Source organism: Martes martes (genome assembly GCF_963455335.1).
Source record: "Martes martes genome assembly, chromosome: 3".
In the NCBI taxonomy this organism is placed as follows: domain Eukaryota; kingdom Metazoa; phylum Chordata; class Mammalia; order Carnivora; family Mustelidae; genus Martes; species Martes martes.
In genome coordinates, this window is record NC_137890.1 from 123,352,493 (window position 1) to 123,358,492 (window position 6,000).

The following is a 6,000-nucleotide window of genomic DNA, read 5'->3' on the forward strand; positions in this document are numbered from 1 at the left end:
ATAACTTCTGACTATAATGGTAAACAACAAACTTTTTCCTTCAGGACGTCTGTCTTTCTCTTTTCCTTTTTCTTTTCTTTTTTCCTGTAAGATATTGCCACATTTCCATTCAACTGCTGATGGAACTACCAGCAAGATGTCAAGATGTTCTCCAAATCACTATGCCAAGGAAAGGCAATTGAGGATTACACTGCCTTGGGGAAAACTATCCAGCCACGAATCATTGTATCAGCTGGTGTGAAATCAGCAAGAAAAAAACATTACAGAGGATCAGAAGACGTCAAGAAATAGAAGCAAAACCGGAAGACGAATTTTAAAATACGACGAGAAAAAGCTGAGTACCTAGCATAATATTTACAAATCAGAATGCCAGCTAAAATGGTATTCAATCAAAATGACACTATATATTACTCCAGAATGGCCCTAGAAATAAAAGGTCCTATCCTGTCCACACAGGAGAGCATAAGCAACTCTTTATTATAATGAACAGAACTTCAAGGGTTGAAATCCTTTATCCTTTTCAAGGGAGTATATGTCAGAAAATACAAACACATGTGCCATTACTTTGCAGCATTAGATGGGAAACAGTATGAAAGCAAACATCAGCCCGCAAGGCTCAGTCCCTCTATCACATCCTGTTCCCTGCACTCAAGGGAAGTGACTATTAATATCTTCATTTCACATGTGCCATAACTGAGGATCAGAGGGTCTGCTTCCCCAAATTACACACAACTAGTATACTGCCAAGAAAGATTTGATTCCAACTCTTCTGACTGTGATGCCAACACACTCTCAATTCCATGAACCCGCTTCCTGTCAATCCAAAACATCATCTTCACACCTTAACCATTGAGCATTTACCTCCTTCACACAATAAAATTACACAAAGGCATTTTATGCTCTCTTCCCTCAGATACTCTTCCATACGCACCAGGTACAACATTAGAAAATCAAAGTCTCCACTGTGAGTGTCCTAACTGCCCACCAGCTCCAAGTTTGTATCTTCAGACATAAGCTGAATATCGATCACCCCACACTTATGTCTAAATCATGCTAAAAGCTCCCACCGCAACTTCTCTATTTCTTTTAATTAAAATGAAACATCAGGCACCTGAGTGGCTCAGTGGGTTAAGCCTCTGCCTTCGGCTCAGGTCATGATCGCAGGGTCCTGGGATCGAGCCCCACATGGGGCTCTCTGCTCGGCGGGGAACCTGCTTCTCCCTCTCCGGCTCCCCCTGCTTGTGTTTTCTCTGTGTCTCTCTTTCTCTGCCAAATAAATCTTTTTTTTTTTTAAATAAATAAAGTGAAACATCTTTGACTCCTTCCTCCAATTCCTATTCAGGATCTTAAGCCTTGGATTCTTCTCCCAGCGTCTTTAAAATCCATTCTTTCTTTTTAGGTCACTCCGAACAGAGAACTCTCATCTCAATCAGCAGCTTCCAAACCAGGGATCCTGCCCCTCACCCCCAATCTATCAGTTCTCGAGACTTTTTAATAAACTCTTTGAGTGGTTCATGGTTGGAAAATTCCCCACGGCTTCTTCCACTTCTGTTCATTTCCTCTGTTCAAGATGGCTGAGGTTCCTCTTCTCAGCAAGGCCACTTCCTGTTCATCTTTCCTGTAAGCCTCTGCCATGAACTCTACACAATACATGCCTATACACAGGGACTGCTTCCTAATCACTCAACTGACATCTTCTGGGTCTTTTGATACAGGAGCCTGGTGTGCCTTATGATAACACTGTATTGTCCTTATTTTCTTTTTCCTTAGAATTCTAACTTACTACTGATCCATGCATGAGACCTTCTTTCTTTCTTCCTTTTTTTTAAAATATGATAATCATCTATGAACTTACTCTAGGTACTAGATCATTACCAATAACTTATATCCACCTATGTGTTCCTCCCCATGCCATCCCCCTGGTCCTCTCAGAGGACAACTGCTGTGCTAGGTTTTAAGTTTATCCTCTTGCTTTAAAACAAACAAACAAAACATGTATTTCAACACACGCACCTATACAAATGCTTGTTTGTATTTGACGATTTGTGTTAGCTTATTCCCCTGGCTTGTGTAAATTAATACAACAATTTTGGGAAATAATTTGGCAACAACTAGGAAATTGAATACTCACACATCTTACAAATCAACAATTCTGTACCTTGGTATTTCCCCAAGAAAAACACTTGCACATGTGCCCCAGGAAGTATGAATGACCAGAGCAGCACTCTCTGCAATTTTTTTTTCAAGTGCGGGGGTAGGGGGGGGAGCCACTGGCAGAACAGGGAAACATAATTGCTACAGATACATAATGGAATCATGTACAGCAATGGAAGTCAGTGAACTACAGCTATATACAACATAGACGAATCATGGTGACATAATGTTGAGAAGAAAAAAATTCCCAGAAGTCAATACGTAGCATGAGACCTTTTTTGCAAGATTAAAAACAAACTTTAAAAAAGTATTATAGGGGCACCTGGGTGGCTCAGTGGGTTAAGCCTCTGCCTTCAGCTCAGGTCATGATCTCAGAGTCCTGGGATCGAGCCCCGCATTGGGCTCTCTGCTCAGCAGGGAACCTGCTTCCTCCTCTCTCTCTGCCTGCCTCTCTGCCTACTTGTGATCTCTGTCAAATAAATAAATAAAATCTTTAAAAAAAAGGTATTATAATCATTGCTTAACCTTTGCAGTTAAAAAAAAAACACCTCTTGAGAATTCATGACTTATCCCCCCAAACTAGACTACAAACTCATGAAGGTAGAGACATCTTTTTATTCTTATTTGTATTTCCCACAGTACCTAGACCAGTGTCTTGAACAGATGGATGCTCATAAGAAATTATCCACTGAATAATCACTGAATGCTACCTAACCAAGGCATTTTAATCAAATTTGAATTTTCTCCCTAATCCAACAGTTTCATGAATAAAGTCACATAAAACTTTTACCTACTCATGCATTAACCTATTTCTGTTTCTGCGGTGGTACTACAGATCTCCAACCACAAATACTTCATCTTAGGAGGACTTTATCCCTCTTCGCAGAGTACAGTTAACATAAGGTTAAAGCAATCTAGAGACGAGAAAACTTACACGTTCCTATAAAAGTTCAGCAGAATCATATCACACTATATACCAAGAGACATCTGATACAACCATAATTTGAAACTGAGATATCCCAAAAGGAATCCATCCATTGCGTATATAATTGAGTTATCAATAACAAAACTGAAAAAAAATCAGCAAAAACAGGATTTTTAGGTTTTCTAAAAGCAAAGATTTTAATGGAAATATTTTGTTCCCACATTGAGAAAAAAAATTTTTAAGGGGAAACACAAGAAATTCAGGGGTAAAAAAAATAATAGGAATAATATTCCACCAATCAGGACCTTTCTTATAACTCAATGAGGACAAGGCATATTCTCTATAGGTGATCATAGGGAGTTACACTGCAGCTTCCCTTCGACCTTGGGAACTCTGCTCACTCTGAGTTACTGTGAGGTCTTCTGTTTCATTTATTATTAGTCTTTGTATCTGCAATGCTGTAGCATTGGATAGGATTATCAACATTGTGAGCTTGCAGTACCTCAAACTGTAGAAATGCTTCCAAAAAACAAACGGGGATGGAGGAGAGAGGAAAAAACACAACCAAGAGGAAAATAAAGTTAATGATATTAAGACGGGATATTTTAAAATTTTACCTCTGACAGAAGACTACATTTACGAATCAGCCCCGTGATATACAACTATCCGCTAGCATGCAGTATTTTTAATTTAAGAAAAGATGTCAAGGAAAAATTGTTTTCTTATTTAGGAAAAAAATCACGAGTGAATATAACATACAATTTGCTAAAACTAGTTCAATTACTTAAAGAAGGAAATTGGTATGAAGAAAAAGAAAAACCTATAGGACTTTGCATCTGGGAGAAAGAAATAAGCTGGCAACCCAGTGGGTCCACTTAGTTTCGTGTCATTTGCTTCATGTCCATTATGTAATGCTTTCCCCAGCTTTGGGTCTCTATGTCTAAGCTACTGTTAGGAATATCATAGAATTGCCACAAAATCAGTATCTGGTCATAACTTTCAAAAACAGCTCCAAAGGTGTCATGCAGATGTGCCCACAACAGTAAAGGCTTTAAAAAAAAAAAAAAAATCTGCTGGTGTCATTACTTCTTCCAGGCTTCCTCCCCAGGTCTCCCTTCCCTTCCTCCCCCCAGCATCCCCGGCGACACGATCTGCGGGCAGCTCCGGGCTCGATGCAGGGGAAGCACGTCCTGACTGCAATGCAAACGCTGTCCCGGTCTGAACCAGGGAAGGCAATCTCGGCCCTGGCTGGAGGTGTGGACCAAAGCTGCAGGGAAGGCTGCAGGGGAGACAGCAGCCGGGGGACAGGGGTGGCCCGCGAGGGCAGTCCGCAGTGCACGCGCACAATAAAACCCAATGCACAACTTCCCCAGCCGCTCATCTCTGCTCCCCGGATTCGCTGGGAGGTGCGGCGTAGGCGTTAGCTGGAGCGGGCGCGGGCACCGGCGCTCTCGCCGCGCGGGTTCGGTTCTCCGCTGACAATTACATCAGTCCTTCTCCCGGCCCCAGCTTCAATCCCCGGCAGCCTGGCTGAGCGGGGGTGCCGGGCTGCGCGGAGGAATGCGGGCGCGCGAGCCAGGAGGCCGGAATTCCCCAACAACGACGGGGAAGGGAGGGTGGCGAGCGGGGAACCTTGACCCAGACGCCCCCTCCCACCTTGGCCACGGGGCCGAACAGGCATCGCCGCCCCCGCCGCCGGGGCTCACCCGCCAAGGGAACCCCCCGGGGGCGGCGACGCCTCCAGGGCCCAAAGCCCGGCTGCCCACCCCCGCGTCCCTCCGGCCCTCCGGACGCGCACAATGCCCCCGGGCTGCGGTGCGGGTACCGCGGTGTCAGCTCCCGGGGTCCCCTCTGCGCTAGGACACCTACCTGGAAGGAGAGCAGCGGCGGCGCCGATTCTGCGGCGGCACCGGCGGGAGGCGGCCCTGGAGGGCGGGCGGGCAGACGGGCGCGCGGGCTGGCCAGGGAGCGGAGGCGCGGGCGCCGCCTGCGCGGAGCCGCGGACTCCAGCACCGACAGCGGCGGCGGCGGCGGTGGCGGCGGTGCTGCGCCTCCAGTGGTCCACCGCGCCGCAGCCCCTCCTCTCCCGCGGGCGGGGCGCGCTGGCGGGGCGGTGCTCCCGGCTCCCCGCCCCCGGCTCCCGCGGGCAGCCCAGGCCGGAGTGGCACCGCGGGAGGCGGACGCTCCAGCTGCGCGGACGCTCCCGCTGCGCGCCCGCCCCCGCCGGCACCCTTCACCGCGCGGCCGAGAGAGCCTCGGGCCGGGTTCGCGGAGCCTCCGACGCGCGGGGTTCCACCGCCTGGGCTCACCCCCCGCTCGACCCCCGTGGGAACCCCTGGTGTCCAGTGATGGGCCCTGGAGATCCCGACCGGGTGTCTCCGGGCCTAAGAGCCACAGCGGCGCCCCCGCCCGCCAGGGCCCGCGGAGGTGGGCCCGCCGCAGGTCTCCCGGTCTGGCCCGGAAGGACCCCGGGCGCTGGGGGCCTGGAGCGCAGCCGCTCGGAGCTCTGTGAAAGAGCGGATCAGAAGGAAACCGCAGCCCGGCGGCCTCCCCGGAGGCGCTGCCCAGCCCGTCTTGGGCCGACGTTCAGGCTGGTCAATAAACACACGGGGCTGTGTGTGCCTGCCCGCACCAACCACCACCCCCCCCACCCTCCCACCGCCGGGTCCCTGACACTTCGGAGCCAAACTTCCCAGGCCCAGAGAAACACTTAGGTTCGTTGGAAGAAAGGATCCGCTGCTTAAAGCTCCACCGCACTACAATCCTTCCCACTCCCTTAAACTCTCCCACCTTTAGACCGTTGCCAGCCTATACCCTAGGGTAGATTAATATGAAGGCAAATTTGTTCCAAGGACGGGGTAGTTTAAATATTTGCACGGACGTTTCTTCTGTAAATGGATGACTGAGGAAATGTCAAAAGT

At 48.5% G+C, this 6,000-nt stretch overlaps 1 protein-coding gene across 4 annotated transcripts in view; it reads right to left on the bottom strand.

Moving 5' to 3' along the window:
- The window catches only part of OSBPL6 (oxysterol binding protein like 6), a 206,096-nt gene extending 200,997 nt beyond the window's left edge, over nucleotides 1-5,099 (bottom strand). For 3 of the 4 annotated variants that reach the window (XM_080797946.1, XM_080797947.1, XM_080797945.1), the window contains exon 1: nucleotides 4,949-5,087. The gene's annotated coding sequence lies outside the window, so the exon portion shown is untranslated. Of the gene's footprint in view, nucleotides 1-4,948 lie in introns of all 4 variants that reach the window. The other variant, XM_080797948.1, reaches the window with a different exon arrangement.
- Nucleotides 5,100-6,000: the final 901 nt, after the last annotated feature.